The sequence below is a fragment of the Zootoca vivipara genome, chromosome 5 (assembly GCF_965207765.1).
Source record: "Zootoca vivipara chromosome 5, rZooViv2.hap1.1, whole genome shotgun sequence".
NCBI lineage: Eukaryota > Metazoa > Chordata > Lepidosauria > Squamata > Lacertidae > Zootoca > Zootoca vivipara.
Window position 1 is genome coordinate 95,283,887 of NC_142588.1, and position 21,028 is coordinate 95,304,914.

The following is a 21,028-nucleotide window of genomic DNA, read 5'->3' on the forward strand; positions in this document are numbered from 1 at the left end:
ATTCTGAAGGAAATCAGCCCTGAGCGCTCACTGGAAGGACAGATCCTGAAGCTGAGGCTCCAATACTTTGGCCACCTCATGAGAAGAGAAGACTCCCTGGAAAAGACCCTGATGTTGGGAAAGATGGAGGGCACTAGGAGAAGGGGACGACAGAGGACGAGATGGCTGGACAGTGTTCTCGAAGCTACGAACATGAGTTTGACCAAACTGCGGGAGGCAGTGCAAGACAGGAGTGCCTGGCGTGCTCTGGTCCATTGGGTCACGAAGAGTCGGACACGACTAAACGACTAAACAACAACAACATATCAGGGGTCAGCAAACATTTTCAGCAGGAAGCCGGTCCACTGTCCCTCAGACCTTGTGGGGGGCCGGACTATATTTTGAAGGGAAAAAATGAACAAATTCCTATGCCCAACAAATAACCCAGAAATGCATTTTAAATAAAAGGACACATTCTACTCATGTAAAAACACGCTGATTCCCGGACTGTATGCGGGCTGGATTGAGAAGGCGATTGGGCCGCATCCAGCCCCCGGGCTTTAGGTTGCCTACTCATGCCCTATATTGTAATTTTAGGCTGCAACTGCCCTGAGATCTATGGCTGAAGGGTGGTATACAAATAATGATAATAAAATAATAAAACCCAAGGAGCTGGGAGAAGGCAGGGTGGGGGGAAATGAAGAAAGCACGGAAAGAGAAAACAATTTACTAAAACAGCTGACAAAAGGCAGGACAGTGGGAGGGAGGAGATTCGGGATTCAACGGATACTGGAAAGGGTCCTTCAGACCCTCCAGGAAATGTTTTTGCTTCTTACTATCGGGAACTGCAGAAAATAAGCCAATGGGGGGGGGGGGGATTTGCGGAAATTGGACAATGGAGAAAATTACTGTAGCAGAAGCCATCTGGGCTCCATTGAGCGGGGAACAGAAAATGCATTCCAGGCAGCTAGATTGCTCTTCCGGGGGCGATTGGTGCCTCTGAACATCAGTTGCCGTTTTATCAGAGTTTATCGGGACCTCGGCAGGCAGATCAGTGGGGCAGAGCCTGCAGAACGACAAGGTCCACCAAACAGTCCTGACTGACAAGCAGCCAGCCTCCCCGACACAACAGGGCATGGCCTTTCAAGGTCGGGACGGGATAATAACATTTCTTTCTTATTTCTCTGGCTTAGCAGAGAGCATTGCTGACACAGCAGTCCCAGAAATGCAGGTGAGACTCAGAAAGTTAGAATACTGTCAAAAAGTGCATTTCTTTCAGTAACGCAACTTAAAAGGTGAAACCAATATATGAGATAGATGCATGACATGCAAAGCAAGATATACCAAGCCTTTATTTGTTGTAACTGTAATTATTTGTCGTTAGGCGAGTCAATTATAAATGGAATGTAATTAATGAAATGTAATAGCGGTGTTTCTTTTTGTATTATTGTAACTATTTGTTTTATTACTGTGGAATTTCCAAAAGAAAGCATTTGTAAAAATTAAAATTAAAATAAAAAATAAGTTGCATTACTGAAATAAATGCACTTTTCGACGATATTCTAATTTTCCGAGTTTCACCTGTACAAAGTTGCTGCTTTCAACAGGATCTACTTCCTCCTTGCTTTTGTTATTCAAAACTTTCCAAATCAATGGGAAGTGCTTCTGCATGCCCCTGCAAAAGCCGTTGCAGCAATGGTGCCTGCTAGGGGGCAAATTCAATCCAGTTCACATTTAAAGGCAAAGCTACCTGATTTGCAAAGCCCCAAACACGGGAATCCGCTCAAATTAGCACTGCGTTGAATTTTGCAATGCAGCTCCCGAGCCAAGCCATGTGGTCGAAAGCACACATACCAGGGGCAATGTGTATAGAAAGGCTTTTTCGTCAGTGGAAAGGGCTTGCAAAAATATGAATTACTGGGCAAAGGTGCATACAAAAAAAATGCATTTTAGTAGAAAAATCACAGATTAATTTGATGGGAAAATATACAGAACTGAACTTGAGAATGATAAATACTACCGTGTTTCTCATATTATAAGACATGTCTTATATTTATTGTTTCCTCAAAAAAAAACACTATGGCTTATTTTCAAGGGATGTCTTATTTTTTTCCTCCTCCTCCTGCTGCAGCCGGCATTGCTGCTGCGCCTATCACTATGTCTTATTTTCGGGGTATGACTTATATTCCTTGAATGCTTAAAAATCCTGCTATAGCTTATTTTATGGGTATGTCTTAAAATATGAGAAACAGGGTAGAAACTGACAGATTTACCCATCCCTCATATTGGTACAAGTCAAGTTAACATCCTATTCCTACCTAGTATCTCAGAATCTGCTTAGGAATTCTAAGAAACCTTCTGAAAAACAAAAAAGAAATCAGTTTTGGAATCAGCAGCTAAAATCAGTGCAGTTTTGAAAGGTTCAAGTGTACCACCTCATATCAGAACAGTGCCAAAATGGACTCAAATGCAGGTGCAAGCCTGCAAAATTTGGTTACAATGAGGTTTTCAAATGCAAAGCAAAAAAGAGAACATTTTTTTATTAGCCCCCAAATGGAAACAACATAAAGTACCGACAAAGAAGAGTGACAGATGAAACTTAGGGACTTTGCAGAACTGATGAAACTGATGGGAAGAATATGGAACCAGCAAGACCAAGCATTCCAAAAAGACTGGAAAAAATATATATTATATTTGAAAGGCAACTGTAAGCAATTAACATCATTAGCAGGGTTAGCTGAAGATCTGTAAGGTGAAATTCCTACCGGTACCTATTCAGGCTGAGTCATATCATATTTTAGGTAATGATATAACAAGGATAGGAAATGAAGCGAAATGTAAAGATTTAAAGTTTAATTTTGTAAACCATCAAACAGGAGGGAGGGAAGTCATTAGGCTCAGTTGAGCCAAAGAGATAAAATAAGAGGGTATGATGTTACGTAATGTGATTATATGTAAAACCAATAAAAATCATTTATAAAACAAAAACAAAAAAGCATTTTTTCCAAAACATATAGTTTATCTTTGAGGGCAAGAGGCGGCTCAGGAACTGCAATGTGAGAATAGATGTGCTGGGCCAGATCACGAGTCCATCAAAGCCAGCATTTATTTATTTCAAAAGCAGTCAGTCAGGTGAGTGAGCCCTGTCCCACCAGACCATTCTTATGTTCTCAATTGCTGCCAGTCAGTGTAGGCAACATTGAGCTGGAGGGATGAATGACCTGACTCTGCATAAAGTGGCTTACGGCGTTCCTAGAATGCAATACCAAAGTAGTGCACATACTTATTTATTTTCAGTTTTCTTTCTGTACACACTCCCCTCTCCCCACTTCAGATTTCAGGAACATAAATCTAAGCAAAATAGAAAAAAAATTCCTTCAGTAGCACCTTAAAGACCAACTAAGTTTTTATTTCGGTATGAGCTTTCGTGTGCATGCACACTTCTTCAGATACACTAGAAACAGAAGTGTCAGACCCTTATATATATACAGAGGGTGGTAGGGGGTGGTGGGGATGGGTGATGGGCTGATGGGAGTGGTAAACCTGAGATGGCTGTTAACGACTGCTGATTACTGCAATTAGTCCTGGGGGGGGGAGCAAGGGCTGAGGCGCTAAAGAAAGCTTGATCATGCATAATGAGATAAGAATCCTATATCTTTGTTCATCCCAGGTGGCTCCATGGTTTTAAGCTTGGTAATGAGTTCCAATTCAGCAACTTCTCTTTCCAGTCTGTTCCTGAAATTTCTCTGTAATAAAACAGCTGCTTTGAGATCTTGTATTTACCTACCTGTAAATAAATCTAAGCCCAAGCCATTTCCCTCTATTACATGTAGCTGAAATACATACGAATTCAAATGTTCATCAAATGAAATGACTAGCATTTTAAAAACTAAAATAATAATAATAATATATGTTTTCTGTAGCTCACATTTCAGAACTGCCAATGGTGAATGACACAATGCCCAGTAATGTAACTGGATCAAAAAAAGAGAGCCATTCTTCTTTACTTACACTGGCAATATCACAGCTTGACTTATTCTTTCCTAGATTTTTTTAAAATGTGGGTTGTCAAACTGGTTCTTACATTAGAATGTACAGTGTGTGGAGAATATTCTCTGGAGAATTTTCTAGCAGAGAATATTCTCACCTCACCTCACTCCTCCCTGGCATGAGCTGCCTGGCTTGAAGGGAGCTGCAGGTCAAGAATCTTCCCAAGCTCTGGTGCGAATGATCCCGACACTCAACAGGGTACGGGATGCCTGCTCGCTGGCTCCTGAAAATCCACCTGCCCAGCCCCGTGTGTTGCAATCCTTTCCCCCACACCAGGAACAGGCTGAGTACCGTCTCCTTTTTGTGATGGCTTGCGCTTCCTGTGAGTTGCAGCCCTTCTCTAAACAGTCTATCTGAAAAGCTTTCTGTATGCAGAGCCTTGCGCCAATAAGGGCACAGGAAGGCTGGCGTGAAGGTCCTTCATCAATATGTATTACCTGGAGGTAAGGAAGACGCTACAATTGGTCCTCCAAGGCCAGAGCTCTTGAGTTTGGTGCCGAACGGCAGAGAACACAGTGCAGAGAAAGCAGCGGGGGTTGGGGAAACAGGGGGACGCGCTGCCTGGCAAGGGCACAGCCGTCTGGGGTCCTCTCAAGCTTTCCAACAAGAGGTTCCATCGCTTGGAACTTGGCATACCACTGCCATTTTTTCACAGAATCGTAGAGTTGGGAGGGAGCCCAAAAGTCATCTAGCCCCACCCCCGTAAAGTAGAGAGCACAGCTAAGGAATTCCTGGCAGGTAACATGAAAGATGTCCTGGAAGGACAGATCGTGAAGCTGAGGCTCCAATACTTTGGCCACCTCATGAGAAGAGAAGAATCCTTGGAAAAGACCCTGATGTTGGGAAAGATGGAGGGCACTAGGAGAGGGGGACGACAGAGGACGAGATGGTTGGACAGTGTTCTCGAAGCTACGAACATGAGTTTGACCAAACTGCGGGAGGCAGTGCAAGACAGGAGTGCCTGGCGTGCTCTGGTCCATGGGGTCACGAAGAGTCGGACATGACTAAATGACTAAACAACAACAACATGAAAGATGGAGCAGGCTTGTGGTTTTTTTTCCTGCTCTGGGGGGACCCAAAACAATGGCTTCGAGTTACAAGAAAGGAGATTCTAAACATTAGGAAGACTTCTGACAGTACAGTGGTACCTTAGTTCTCAAACTTAATTCGTTCCCCAAGTTCCTTCCAAAACCAAAGCATTCCAAAACCAAGGCACGCTTTCCCATAGAAAGCAATGCAAAATGGATTAATCCGTTCCAGACTTCTAAAAATAACCCCTAAAACAGCAGTTTAACATGAATTTTACTCTCTAATGAGACCAATGACCCCATAAAATGAAACAATAAACAATGTACTGCAGTCACACAATCAATCTGTACCTGACCTGTCACAAAAAAGAGAGCCATAAAATCACAAAATAAATAGCAAAAACAGACCTCACCGTAACACTCAAAACGGAAGTGTGCCACTCAAAATGAAAGTGTGCCACTCAAATCAGAAGCATAACACTCAAAATAGAACATGTTCAGCTTCCAAAAAAAGTTCACAAACCGGAACACTTACTTCCGAGTTTGCAGTGTTTGGGTTCCAAGTTGTTTGAGGATCAAGGCATTTGAGAACCAAGGGACCATTGTACAAGCAGTTTGAAAGTGGAACGGTCTCCCTTGAGAGGTGGTGGACTCTCCTTCCTTGAAGGTTTTTAAGAAGAGGTGCGGTGGCCATCTGTCAGGGATGCTTGAGTTGAGATTCCTGCATTGCAGGGGGTTGGACTAGATGACTCTTGGGGACCCTTCCAATTCTAGGATTCTATAATTCTCGTCTGATCTAGCAGAGCTCTTCTCATGTTCTCATGTCCAGAGGCAGCATAGCCTGCGCTGATTCACTCTGCCATGTGTCATCTCCTCCACAGGGAGTTCAGAGTGTCTGCATCTCATAAGGTCAGATGTGATGGAACTGAGAGATGTTCTTTCCCACCAATTCACACCTGGCAGAAGAAGAGCAAAGCCTCGCAAAAGCTTTCATTAACACATTTAGCAAGACCATGGGCAGGTCTCAGAGGTCTGGAAAAATACCTTTAGCTCAGGGAAAAAATGCTGCAGGGGAGCAGAGTCTTGTGACAGCCAACATTCTCCTGGTTTAACAATATCACTCAAGCTTCCCCTGGATGATTTCATTAACTGTGGTTCATTAAATTCCACGTGATGAATATCCTCCCTAATTTCTTGCAAGCCATGGGGACAGAGAAACGTCTGAGCGATCGCCCTTCTCTCGGAAGAGACTCTCAAAGTAATAAATCAGAGCCTATTCTGGGCAGATTCCAAAGCTTTTCACTTAGGAGAAACTGCTAATTTCCTCAAGGAGAGCAGGCAAGGACATGGGATAGCCTGGTCACATGGTAGCAGCGGCAGCCAATTGGAACCAATCCCCCGGTGCAATTACACCTGCCATTTTGGCCGGGGCGTTTGGCTCCTTTTCTGGGATGGTTGTCAGGGAGGAAAGACCAAGCAAAGGTTGCCAACTGACCAGAAGCCAGCCTGGCTTGCCTCTTGACCTTCTAACTGGAGCTTGAACTTCAGAAAGCAGGTGAAGCTTTTCACAGCAGGGAGGGAGAAACACAGAATTATGGTGTTGGAAGGGGTACCCCAGGGGTCATCTAGCCCAGTCCACTGCAATGCAGGAGTGACAGCTAAAGGATCACTGACAAATGACCATCCAAACTCTCTTTTAAAACTTCTAGTGCAGGAGAACCCACCACCTTCCAAGGGAGTCTGTTCTGCTGTCAAACAGTTCTTGCCATCAGAAAGCCCTTCTGAATGTTTAGCCAGAATCCTTTCTTCTCAGTTTAATCCATGGGTAGGCAAACCAAGGCCCAGGAGTGGGATCCGGCCCAATCGCCTTCTAAATCCAGCCCGTGGACAGTCCAGGAATCAGCGTGTTTTTACATGAGTAGAATGTGTCCTTTTATTTAAAATGCATCTCTGGGTTATTTGTGGGGCATAGGAATTTGTTCATATTTCCCCCCAAAAATATAGTCCAGCCCCCCACAAGGTCTGGGGGACAGTGGACTGGCCCCGGCTGAAAAAGTTTGCTGACCCCTGGTTTAATCCATTGGTCCTACCCTTTGAAGAAACATAAAACAAGTGGGCTCCTTCCTTTGGCGGGAGAACTTCCCAGTGGATTAAGATCACTTAGAGAGATCTGCTCAGCTTTTCATAGAATCATAGAATCATAGAGTTGGAAGAGACCACAAGGGCCATCCAGTCCAACCTCCTGCCAAGCAGGAAACACCATCAAAGCATTCCTGACATATGCCTGTCAAGCCTCTGCTTAAAGACCCCCAAAGAAGGAGACTCCACCACACTCCTTGGTAGCAAATTCCACTGCCGAACAGCTCTTACCGTCAGGAAATTCTTCCTAATGTTTAGGTGGAATCTTCTTTCTTGAAGTTTGAATCCATTGCTCCGTGTCCGCTTCTCTGGAGCAGCAGAAAACAATCTTTCTCCCTCCTCCATATGACATCCTTTCATATATTTGAACATGGCTATCATATCACCCCTTAACCTTCTCTTCTCCAGGCTAAACATACCCAGCTCCCTAAGCCGTTCCTCATAAGGCATCGTTTCCAGGCCTTTGACCATTTTGGTTGCCCTCTTCTGGACACGTTCCAGCTTGTCAGTATCCTTCTTGAACTGTGGTGCCCAGAACTGGACACAGTACTCCAGGTGAGGTCTGACCAGAGCAGAATACAGTGGTACTATTACTTCCCTAGATCTAGATGCTATACTCCTATTGATGCAGCCCAGAATTGCATTGGCTTTTTTAGCTGCTGCATCACACTGCTGACTCATGTCAAGTCTGTGGTCTACCAAGACTCCTAGGTCCTTTTCACATGCTCTCCAACCCTTAACATTGCCTCCCCTCCATTGCCGAAGAAGCCATGCCACCTTGCTTCATGACAGATCCGATCCTGGTTCTAAATTTAGCTGTGATTTCTGCATTGCAGGGGGTTAGAGTAGATGACCCTTGGGTCATCTACACAACTGTGCAATTCTGTGAATTTCCACCAGAGCTGCCAAACCATGGAACGAACTGTTGCAATGTCAATGTGCTCTTAATCTCTGCAATTTAAGCGAGTGTCTTGCAAAGTGGAAAACTCCTCTTTCCCCCTTGAAGGAGAGGGTTGAAATCCCAGTTGGTTTTAAGGTAATTGATTTAGCAGCTACCGTAGGACAAGCAACCTCCTCCGCTGCCAGCTAAAGAGGTGGGAAAAGCCTTGGCACGAGACACAAATGCAGTTTATTGCTGTGCAGAAAATAGATACACTTGTGTTCAACCCCTGCCCTGTTTCTCCGTAGAAGACAACATGGAGGAGGACTGTGCTCCAAGATATTAAGTCAGCTGTGACTGGTCTTTGCAGCGATTCTACACACACACACACACACACACACACACACAATTTCGTTGGATTTGTAAATGATCAAACCCAGATTAAAAATTGCAGGAAGAGCCTTAATCAAAGTGCAGGACTTCAGGGCCCCTGTCTAAGTCACGAGGCAATTGTGCAAAATAATACTGCGGCCACTAGAGTGGATGGGATTCATTTCCTACCTTTCAGAAACGCAATGCCCTGTCCGATAATGGTCCCTCTAAGGATGCCATTCGGAATGGAAATACAGTGGGAAATTGATGGGATTCGTGGTACAAGCTTGCTGCATCATTGGTCCTGCAAAGGTTTACAGAAAGCCTTGACAAGTCCAGCCCTGAACAGTAACTTTTTACACATGAGTAAAACCAAAGAAAACTGGGTCTGTGCTCATCGTTCTTGGTTTGACAGAAACTCAAAGGTTACTGCTAGGTGCAAATTTCAACAGGATTTACTGACCCCCATTCCCACTGTACGTACCAGAACCCTCCTTGTACTTTGCATGGAGTTGTTTTCCACTTTAACGTTCAACTGTAAGGTTCCTCCTTAACTGGATCTTACCAGTTTTCCCAGTCCGGCCCCACTGATAATGTGTTTTGCAGAAATTCTACATCACTTCCCAATTCGAGACCCAGGCTGTGGGAGCGCATATGTCTGCACATGGCTCTGTTCTCTTGCTCACCCTTTGCATCTCCTCAATGCAGTAACTAAGTGACGCCTAGTGATGGAGGTGTATGATCATGGGAGAGGGTATTTCCAGGACCACAGGGAAACCATCAAACTCCCTTGCTATTTTTGCTATGGGAAAGCGTAATGCTGGTGTCAACAAAAGAGGTTTAAATACTCTCTCAAGGCATTTTTTTTAAAAAAAAAAGTATTATAAACACCAACAATTGGGAAACACTGGTCTGTGAGCGCTCCAATCGGAGAACAGCCTTTACCAAAGGTGTCATGGGCTTTGAAGACACTTGAACTCAGGGCACAAGGGGAAAATGTGCCAAGAGGAAGGCATGCTTGGCATATCCTCACTGTGATCAACTCCCACCCGGAAACCAACCTCCCCACTGTATATCAGTGGCCTGACTCAGTAGAAGGGAGCTTCCTGTCTTCCTAGGACTGCAGGCAAGCAGTTTGCAATACACACCTACAATGAAACGTCTTCTCCTGGCTCAGCCTTCAAGGTAGCCTCCTGCTGCCTGCCTGCCTGACCTCCCTGCCTACTTGCCATCTCCACAGGCCTGACACAAAGCCGCAGCAAGACACAGGGGGGACAGTAAGAGGACAGTCAAGTGGAAGAGGCATGAGCTCATACGTTGGATTCGGTTTGGGGCACAGGGGCCAAAACAGACCAGCTGCACAAATCAGAGGGTGGAGAGCAGGGGCCGTTCTCCCCAGGCAACAGATGGCAGAACCAGCACCTGGACACGAAGAGAGCCAAAAATACACTTTGTACAAATGGGCACCCCACCGGTCTGGAAGACCACCACCGGCCATCGCTTCTGGTCTGGCAAGCGCTCAGCAACCCCCCTGGTTTTCAGTCTCAGGTAATCAACCAAACCAGTGGGGTTAAGAAGCTCTAACTGGCTCTCAAATGTGGCCAAAAGGGGATGAGTTTGGCCTAAGGTGACCTGTTGGAAGGTGACTGTCCAAGGCCCGACACTCACCAACTGGAGTGTGCAACGGCTTCTTTTCTGAGACAAGACTTGTTAATAAACAAACTCTCCCTGGGCTCTCAAAGATGCGGCGCTATAAATGGGTGTGACGAGGACCTGAGGATTGCCTTCAGCAAGGATGATAAATAATAACAGCACTGAGCCTTCGCAGCAAGACCTGGTGCAGGACCTAAATGGCACCTCCAGGCACAAGTTGGCTTAACAGAACCAGGACTGAGATTTAAAAACAGCAACAAGACGAAGGAATTAGGGCAAGAAAGAAAAGGTCATGAAAAGCAATGTCTGAAATCTCAGGTCTATTAACAAAACAGAACTTTCAAAGGAAGGAAGAATATTTGACGAAAAAACACATTGAAAGGGAGGAGCAGAAGAAAGAATGAAGTATCCCCCCCCCTTCATTAACTGTGGCACTCTACTGAATTTATAGCCTCTTCCATGCCTGAATACCTATCATCCCAAAGAAGTTATGCTCCAAAACTCTAACCCTATTTCTCTCCACAAGTTGGAATTCATCAGTTGTCTCGGGGTTCCAGTAAATGTAGCTGGGAGAGAGAGGGGAAATGAAAGAGTACTGTTCAGAGAGGCGTCCGTCGCCACTCGTTAACATCAAAACATCTCTGCTCGGCATAATAATTCCGCACATAAGGGTTGCTTCAGAGTCAGGGATGCTCAGACACACATGAAGTTTTGGGCTGCAGAATTGCAAAAAAAAAAAAAAATGCAGACAAAACAACCACCACCCACCCCAAAAATAAACCTCCACTTCTCCCCAAACAAATCAGAATGTGTGCAAGAGGCAGCAATGTTCAAACGTGCTTGTTTAAGTAGTTTGCCATGGGATCAACCATTCCGAGATGAAAGTATCGGGATTGCTTGTATTATTACATTCACTTTATTCAAACTGCAACATAAGGGAAAATGTGGCTATTTAAACCTACCCTCCCACATCTCTCTCTCTCTCTCTCTCTCTCTCTCTCTCTCTCTATCTATCTATCTATCTATCTATCTATCTATCTATCTATCTATCTATTAAATAAAATCACATATCCACATTAAGCAACAGACACACAAACCAGATAGGACAAAAGTGGGGAGGGAGTCCCCATAAGAACTGCTGTGTCAGACCCAAGGGGGCACCACATAATCCAGCACCCTGTTCTCACAGTAGCCAAAGAGATGCCGTTATGGGAAGCCCACAAGAGCCCTCTGCCCTCCTGGGGTTTCCAGAAACTGGTGTTCAGAACCATGGCTGCCTCCAACTGTGGAGGCAGAGCCAAGCCATCCTGGCTAAGAGCCACTGATGAACCTCTTCTCCATTGATTTGTCCTCTTTTTGTTGTTGTTTAGTCGTTTAGTCGTGTCCGACTCTTCGTGACCCAATGGACCATGGCACGCCAGGCACTCCTGTCTTCCACTGCCTCCCGCAATTTGGTCAAACTCATGTTCGTAGCTTCAAGAACACTGTCCAACCATCTCGTCCTCTGTCGTCCCCTTCTCCTAGTGCCCTCAATCTTTCCCAACATCAGGGTCTTTTCCGAGGATTCTTCTCTTCTCATGAGGTGGCCAAAGTATTGGAGCCTCAGCTTCTTCAAGATCTGTCCTTCCAGTGAGCACTCAGGGCTGATTTCCTTAAGAATGGATAGGTTTGATCTTCTTGCAGTCCTTGGGACTCTCAAGAGTCTCCTCCAGCACCATAATTCAAAAGCATCAATTCTTTTAAAGCCCTCCAAAGTTGGTGGCTACCACTGACTCCTGTGGCAGGGAGTTCCATAGTTTAACAGTGCTGCGAGAAGAAGTTCGCTTCCTAGCATATGGAAATGAAAAATAAATCTAGGTAAAGGTAAAAGTAAAGGACCCCTGGACGGTTAAGTCCAGTCAAAGGCAACTATGAGGTGGTGGTGCTCATCTCGCTTTCAGGCCGAGGGAGCCGGTGTTTGTCCACAGACAGCTTTCCGGGTCATGTGGCCAGCAGGACTAAACCGCTACTGGCGCACGGAGGACCGTGAAGGAAACCAGAACGCACAGAAATGCCGTTCACCTTCCTGACACCTATTTATCTACTTGCACTTTGACATGCTTTCAAACTGCTAGGTTGGCAGGAGATGGGACCGAGCAACGGGAGCTCACCCCGTCGCAGGGATTCGAACCGCCGACCTTCTGATCAGCAAGCCCAAGAGGCTCAGTGGTTGAGACCACAGCGCCACCCTAATACAACCCTGAACCCAACATAGAGGCAGAGACACTGCCAGGCCTGCTCAAAATGCAGCCCAGAATTTGCAGCTCTTGAATTTGTACACCTACCGGCCCAATAGCAACAAACTCATCCTCTCGGGAGTCTTTTTTATGTGCATTGTGGACGAGTTCATTTCTCTCCCTCTGCCCTCTTTCAAAGAAGCAGGTATATTGCTTAGTAACGACAGTGTTTCTGAATGGGCTGCTTTTGTCAGGCTGGATATATGCTCAATGAGAGCCTGGAGCGGCTTCTCCTTCCGTACACAATCGCTTGTTACAGTTGCCTCTCTGCTGCCTGACCCACTCTAAATTTAGAATGAATGTTTCTGGAGGATGGGACTTGCCTTTCGCCTCTACTGTGCCAGAGTCTTGTCTTCCTGCCTCCTCCACTTGAGTGGCCCTCAGCCAGCAAAATTCCCCCAGTGCTTTGTTTTTTCCTGCATGAAACCTGCCCTTTCATTCATTCTTTAGTAACAATGAATGGATGTCGAGAGCAGATAGAGGAATGGATGCTGACTGCAAGGAAATATGAGGCAAGCACAGCAGTTCTTTTGAAGCTTTTAGCGGTGTATACTAACATAGGATGCATACATAAAATAAGCAGTGTATACTAACACCCGGGACACGGGTGGCGCTGCAGGTTAAACCACAGAGCCTAGGGTTTGTCAATCAGAAGGTCGGCGGTTCAAATCCCTGCAACGGGGTGAGCTCCCGTTGCTCGGTCCCAGCTCCTGCCAACCCAGCAGTTTGAAAGCACGTCAAAGTGCAAGTAGATAAATAGGGGGAAGGTAAACGGCGTTTCTGTGTGCTGCTCTGGTTCGCCAGAAGCGGTTTTGTCATGCTGGCCACATGACCTGGAAGCTGGCCAATAACGCGAGAGGAGCGCCGCAACCCCAGAGTCGGTCACAACTGGACCTAATGGTCAGGGGTCCCTTTACCTTTACTAACATAAGAACTTAAGATGAAACCTGATGGAGGCCTATGGTATCTGGTCCAGCATCTTGTTCTCACAGTGGCCAGCCAGATGCCCATTACGGGAAACTCACAAGCAGGATCTGAGCACAAGAGCCTTTTCCCCTCTTCCCCTCTGGAGAGCCCTCTGGAGGCAGAGCAGAGTCAGGCTGGCTAGGAACCATGGATAGCCCTCTTGTCCCTTGTGAATGTGTCTTTTATTATTACTATTTTTATTTACTTACTTACTTACTTACTTACTTACTTACTTACTTACTTACTTACTTACGCCTGGAAACTAATTGGTAGCCATTGCAGTTGGAGCAGGATTGGTGGAATAGGCTTGCTCCAGTAAGCAACCAGGTCACTGAATTCTGCGAGCCGTCTTCAAAGGCAGACCTAGGTATAATCTTAAAGCCTTCTGGGTTGGTGGCCATCACTGCCTCCTGTGGGAGGGAGTTCCACAGTTCAAGTACGCACTCCATGAAGGACTTCTCATTTATGTGAATCTTCAAGCATTCAGTTTCACTGCATCTCCCCCAGTTCGAGTTTATGCCATGCATAAAACTTACAAACTTACACAATATCTGTTTGTTTTAAAGAATTTATACACTGCTTTATTGATAAAATAAGCAAATGCCTTCAAAGTGGTTTACAAAGAGAACAATATAATTATCAGCAAAAAACCTTAAAAACTATTTAAATGATTCAAAACAGAACTTGACCAATAAACCAAAAACTGAATTAAAACGTACATCCACATTCTGCATGCCTAGGCAGGCACCCACACCGTAAGACCGTAGGTCAAGAGCTCTCCAGATATGTACAGTATTGCTAACTATAAATTCTTCAGAGGGTCTTAATCCAGTCACCTTTGCCTCAGTCCCCCAACTTGAAATGAGGAGGATAACATTGGCCCACCTCACAGGCTCGTTGTAAAGCAGGGGCCCCCAACTTACCCAGCTTCGGGTCGGTTCCTCCGGCGCCGATCGCGTGGTGGGCTGGAGGGTGGGGGAACGCGCTCCCATACGTGCACTCACTCGCTTTTTCTGGTGTGGGGCGCCACCAGAAATGACTTCTGTGCATGCGCAGGTGTCATTTCCGGTGCACTTCCGGGTCAGTGCGGCACCAAAAATAGCTTGTGCGCAACTTGATGGGCGACCGCACCGTGGCACGCCGGTAAGAGCGGGCAGCAGCAGGGGTCGTCGGGGGCCGCACAATTGGGTCGCACGGACGGGCCACATCCGGCCCCTGGGCCTTAGTTTGGGGACCCCTGTTGTAAAGGCTAATGAGATTATACATAATCCAAGAGAAAAAGTATATTGAGGCACATTAAAGATAAACTAATCTATTCCGGTAGTTCACTTTTCTAGGCCAGAGTCCTCTTCATCACATGGATCAAGTGGGAGACAGCACTGAGCAGACACTAAATATATACCATAAGTTTCCTTGTATAACACGCACCCCCATGTATAAGATGCCCCCTCTTTTTGGGGACTCAAATTTAAGAAAATGGGGGGGCAGATGGCACAGAGTTGTTGAGCTTTTTTGCGGAGGATTGCCCAGGGTTGTTGAGCTTTTGGGGGGGGGGTTACCAAGGGATGTTGAGCTTTTCTTAGGGGAGCTTGCTGGAAATCGCTCAACCGCACGTGTCACTAAATCTGCCTCTCGGCTGTCCCCTCATCAGAAGAAGCTGCACATCGCAAGCCCAATTGCCGCAGCGTCAGCTAATCAACACCACCCACTGGCGCTGTAACCAATAACACGCACAATAGCCGCTAGCAGCAACCAATCAAACGCCCACCCTATGCACTACCCATGTATAAGACGGCCCCCATTTTTAGCAGGACTCTTAATGGAAAAAACCTAGTCTCATGCACTGAAAAGTATGGTAGGTTGTGAATACCAAGAGACGGAAAATCTCACATGCAAAATGAGGACCAGCAAGAGAGAGCCACGGCCCGTTGGCAGAGCTAATGCAAGACCCAGCCAGGTCCACACAAATGAAATCTAATGGTAACACATTGGGAGAGTAACTTGGAATCCACTAAGAAGGAACGAGGTTCGTTTCCGGCTGCTTTCGCTCCAAACCAACCACCGTCCATCACTTTGGAATCTGGGGAGTTGTGCGCAGAGCACTTCAAGCACGCAAGCAGCATGGCAGAAATGCCAAAAATGCAGAACACTATTATTAAGTCATGCAAAGGTACGCAGCCACAGCAAGACCTGCTCCTTCTCTCATTACAAGGGGCACATAACTCTCCTGTTGCAAAAGCTTCACTGGCTACCTGTTTCCGGGCACAATTTGAAGCGCTGGCATTCATTTGTTTCAAAGAAAAATGAAAACCAAGAAGAAAAATCATTTTAAAACACACATATGTTAAAAAAGTAAACAGATTAAAATTGCCTCCACTTTCTAAGCCTTTGGGTTGTTGTTGTTTAGTCATTTAGTCGTGTCCGACTCTTCGTGACCCCATGGACCAGAGCACGCCAGGCACTCCTGTCTTGCACTGCCTCCCGCAGTTTGGTCAGACTCATGTTGGTAGCTTTGAGAACACTGCCCAACCATCTCGTCCTCTGTCGTCCCCTTCTCCTAGTGCCCTCCATCTTTCCCAACATCAGGGCCTTTTCCAAGGATTCTTCTCTTCTCATGAGGTGGCCAAAGTATTGGAGCCTCAGCTTCACAGACAGACAGATCGTGAAGCTGAAGCTGAAGGTAGGCTTGTCTAAACAAGAATGTTTTAAGCAGGTGGCAAAAAGAGTACAGCAAAGGTGCCTGATTGATATCAATTGGCAGGGAGTTCCAGAGTATAGTCAGGGGCTGCCAGACTAAAAGAACAAGTTCCTTACAGATGTGGAACAGGGTATTACGTGGCAGCTGTGGCAGTGCTAATTCCACCCATCCAAGCAGTGCGGTAGACACATGTGGGATATTGTCTTTATACCCCAATAGCAACACCTTGAACTCGGCCCGGGAGCAATTCGATGACCAGCGCAGGAGGACTCTGAGCGCAGGTGTCATTTGCTGATAAGGCCGCCCTCCTGTCAGCAATCGCGCTGCAGCATTCTGCACTAACTGCAAGCACAAGGGAAGCTCCACACAGAGCACATTGCAGTAGCGCAGTATTTTATTCGTGTTGCTTTAATTTGTGGAAGCTGCCTTGAGTTCCAGTCCGGGGTAAAGGCAGCATATAAATTTATAAAGTATATAAATACTCGAGTCACATTCAGCAGTGCCTAAACTCACCCTGAAAAGCTATAGATACAGTGAAGATGGTCTCCTTTCCTTGTGCCACACACACACACAAACACACACACACAAAATTGTCTGAGTTGCTCGGCTTCTGAAGCCCACAAGGCTACTTTTTTTTTTTTTAAAGAAGTGAGCTTCCAGGTTTTAGAAAGGGAAATGACTTTGTTTCTGATTAGAGGGCTGATTAGGTTGGGAGATAGCAATCTACCTCCTTATCACATTCACTCCTCTTCAAAAGATCAAGTTCTGCATGATCCTAACCAGGCATTTTTTAATGTGTCTGAAATGGCTAGGTGCGAAAAATTGAAAGTCGGAACAGGCCTTGCCTGTAAGCTGTACAAATGAAGGTCAATCAAGAAAAGCTAGGAGAGAAAAGGTAGGTAGGAATGGGGGAGGGGGGAAGAGTCTGATTCTAGGGGACGGGACGTTATTTGTGATTATGCATTAAATTTCTATCCTACCGTTCTTCCGAAACGAACCCAGGACAACAAACATCGAATGATACAAAGTTTAAAACAACCCAGTGGTAAGGAGCCTGTGTTTGCTCAGAAGGAAAGTGCAAATTAATCCCAAGGAAGTCAGAAGCGACTCTACTCTCGGTCAGTTCTTAGGTTCATTGTTTATCTCAAGCCGCTACCCTGCAGGTACTTGGAAGGCTCTCCACAGGCAGCTGGAAAAACGTGCATGTTTGTTTGTTTTCAAAACTTAGGAATCACCTTTGCAATAAACCAGGTACTCAAGGCAATCTGCACGAGGATCGGTGAGATAGTAAAAACATTGCCAGAGAAGACAAAAAACACAGAAGATCTACACCAGTGATGGGCAACCTTTTGAGCTTGGTGTGTCAAAATTCACCCCAAAAACGTGCATAACTTGGGTGGTGTGTCACTTCAAGAAAAAAACCATAATTTCACAATATTTATAGTTTAAACAACAAAAATGTATAATTGTAATATATAAGTGTATTTAATAAATCAAAAACTAATTATTTAATCAAACCAAACCAAAAAAACCCTTATTTATCACAAAGTGCCCAGAGTTGTTGAGCTTTTTGGGGGGAGCTACTGACCAAAGTTTTGGAGGTTTTTTGGGGGTGCAAAAGTTGTTTTGCCTTTTTGGGGGGGGGTGCCCCAAAGCTGCTGCACTTTTTTGGGGGGGGAAAGAGAACAGAAATAAATGACGAATAATACCTTCACTGGAACTAACATACAGCACCGACATAGTCTGCCAAAGCGCCAGAAAAAACAGCACAGAAAGGGTTAAAAAAACAATCTTTGGCAACCAGCAACAAGAACAAGAAAAAAAGAATCCGGGTTTTAACAGCGGAGACAAGCTGTACGTGAGGAGGAGTGGGAGAACAAATGGGGACAACAACAACAGCCTGAAGGGGCTGAAGGGGCGCGTGCCAGCATCTCATAGGTTCGCCATCAGTGCGGAGAGGAAGGTTTTATTTGGGGTTATCCTTTTCGTCCCAAGCCGGACAGCTAAATTCAAGGGATGGTGAGAGTTGTGCTCCAGTAACACCTGGAGGACCACCTGCTCCTCATCCTTGCAGAGTTTTCCATTTTGGTACTCAGAAGCTGACGGGAGTCCAGCGGCTGGTGGCGCAGAGACACAGCTAAGAAAGGGGAGTTGGAATTAAGGTCCTCGGGACCAAATCTCTCTTGGGCAGCACCCTTAAGCAAGCCGCTGCCCTCTTGCCCCCAGAGCACCTGCCCCCCCCACCTGTAACAGGACAATAATCACACTGGCCTACCTTGCAGTTGAAGAACCTCGTGGTCACAAACACCAAACCCTCCAAGTGCTTGAAAGCATGATATAAATGCTCCTCCACAGAGAGGGGGTCATCTGCAGCCTTGCTGTTGTTTCTGAACAGGCCTCCCGCTTCCACCCTGGAGCAAAGGCAAGCAACGGGCGTTAGTCTTCCCCATGTGGCATTATTCGGACGGCAAGAGCATTTGCCTGCCTTCAAAAGTGGAAACTCTGGAACTCGCTCCCGCAGAAGACAGTGATGGAAACTGCGCTAGAGGATGAGAGGAGGAGGAAGCTTTTGATGTCTACCAGCTACAATGGTTTTGCTCTGCCCCCATGGAAGGAGGGAGAAATGTTGCTCAGTCCCAGTTGCTGGAAAAGCCAGTAAGGGGGCGGGGTTTGCTGTGGTGCTCGGATCCTGCTTGTCATGGGCATCTGGCTGAGAACAGGATGCTGGGCCTCATCCTGCAAGCACTTAAAAAGGTAAAGGACCCCTGACAGTTAAGTCCAGTCGCAGACAACTCTGGGGTTGCGGCGCTCATCTCGCTTTACTGGCCAAGGGAGCCGGCGTTTGTCCACAGACAGTTTTTCCAGGTCATGCGGCCAGCATGACTAAGCTGCTTCTGGAGAACCAGAGCAGCACACGGAAACGCCGTTTACCTTCCCGCTGGAGCAGTACCTTCCTGCCGGAGTGGTACCTATTTATCTACATGCTTTTGAACTGCTAGGTGGGCAGGAGCTGGGACCCAGCAACAGGAGCTCACCCCATCGTGGGGATTCGAACCGCCGACCTTCTGATCAGCAAGCCCCAGGCTCAATGGTTTAGACCACAGCGCCACCGATGTCCCTAAGCGCCACCGACGTCCCTAAGTGCAAGCACTTAGGTTCTTACAAACATCGCACTGCTCCCAGGAAGCTGCTTGTCAGAATTACAGGCGAGATGACCCCCAGTTGCAGGAAATGAGAGCTGTTGTCCCGCTCGGATCCTGCTTGGGGGTTGCCCTGCCTGTGGGTGGGGAGGCATCTGGCTGTCCACTGTCAGACTAGGATGCTGGAAGAGCCAGGCATTAATAATAAAAATAATAATTAATAATATTTTATTATTTATACCCTGCTCATGTGGCTGAGTTTCCCCAGCCACTCTGGGCAGTTTCCAACAAAATATTAAAAATACAATAAAACACCAGACATTGCAAACTTCCCTAAACAGGGCTGCCTTCAGATGTCTTCTAAAAGTCAGATAGTTGTTTATTTCCTTGACATCTGATGGGAGGGCTCGGCGCCACTACCCAGAAGGCCCCCTTTGATCGGACCCTGCAGCCAGGCGTTCCTTCGGTTAACATTCATTCCCCTTCCTATCCGAGGCGATTTGGGAGAGAAGCGAAGACGGGCAGCTGTCCAAGCAGCAGGGATCGTCCGAGCGCAGCTGCCGACTCCATTCTCAAATCCTCCGGGTGTCTGTTCCAGCGCGCGGCGCTCAAGCTCCGAGCCGCCGACCAGGAAGAACCGGAGGCGGGGAAGGCTCTCGGCAAGTTGGCGCAGCAGGAGCCAGGCGCTCCGGTAGGGCTGCCCACCCGCCCCCAAACAGACAGAACTGCCAAAGTGCAGCTGAAAAGGGGGCCGGATCCCGATCTCGTGGGAAGGTAATGGGTTAAAGGCTCCCCCGCCGCGTTACCCTCTCCGGATCGGAGCCACTGCGCTCGCAATCTGGTTTTCTTGGAAAAAAATTAATGTGTTCTGAAGGGCGCAAGGACGGAACTGGAGCCTCGCGCGGTGTGGCGAGACGACAGCCCGGAAAGGTAGGACCACCACGCCGCGCCTGGAAGCCTCCGAGCGCCGCGCGACAGGGAGCCGTTTACACCACCGACCTTTGCTACGCCTTGTTCAGTAATGCCTGCACGGGGCGGCAGCGGCTTTCCGGGATCCCAGGCAGGGCGCCTCTCCCCCCACCCTTCCGGAGACACAACTGGGATTTGAACCCGGGACCTTGCAAGGCAGGCGCTTTGCCACGAAGCTACGACCCGGGGGACCCTGCTTCCTTCCCGTGTGAACCTCGGGGGCTACCCCGGATTAACTCCTCCGGGGTACCGCACGAAGGATCTGACAAACGCGGTCCGGATCCCCTTCGCCTGCCCGGAGTCCGCGCCGACTAGAGGCAGCGGGGCAAGGCGCCCCGGCAGGCACCCTGGCCCGGAGGCTAGCAAGGCTCTCTCGGCCAAGCGGGCGTCCGTCCCCCTCGCGCCCTTCCCGGCCTCGCTCACCTCGCCCTCCGGGGGCGCCGTCGCGGCTGCCGCGCTGCCGACAGAGGAAGGCTCCCTTGGCCGGTCCGCCTCGCTCGCTCCGCGGCGGCGGCGCCTCCTTCGGCCCCCCATTCTCCCCACGCCTCGCCCCGCCGGCGCGCTGATAGGCCGTGACGTGGAGGTATGCAAAGCAGCGGGCGGCTGGAGGGGCGGGGCGGAGCGGCGGCGCCGGGCCGGGCCGGGGTTGCGCTCCAGGCGGCCGGGGAGGCGGAGGCCGGGGCGGCGCCTTCCTCCAGATGCACGAGGGGAAGGGGAGGTGCGCGGCACGGCCCGCCTTTACCCCGGAGGGCGAGATCCTCCTCTCTGATGTGCCCAGCGCGGAGACTCTGATTGCGCGACCCACCTGCTAAGTGCATTCCTTTTAAAAACATGCAGATTTTATTGTATTTAAATAAAAAACAATTACTAAGTACAAA

At 47.5% G+C, this 21,028-nt stretch overlaps 1 protein-coding gene across 4 annotated transcripts in view; it reads right to left on the reverse strand.

Moving 5' to 3' along the window:
• The window catches only part of IL1RAP (interleukin 1 receptor accessory protein), an 84,736-nt gene extending 63,923 nt beyond the window's left edge, over positions 1–20,813 (reverse strand). The window contains exons 1-2 of one of the 4 annotated variants that reach the window (XM_035133258.3): positions 20,574–20,704; positions 18,317–18,452 (exon numbers count right to left, since the gene is read on the reverse strand). The gene's annotated coding sequence lies outside the window, so the exon portion shown is untranslated. Of the gene's footprint in view, positions 1–18,316; positions 18,453–20,573 lie in introns of all 4 variants that reach the window. The other 3 variants (XM_035133260.3, XM_060274260.2, XM_088669876.1) reach the window with 3 other exon arrangements.
• Between the last annotated feature and the right edge of the window lie 215 nt (positions 20,814–21,028).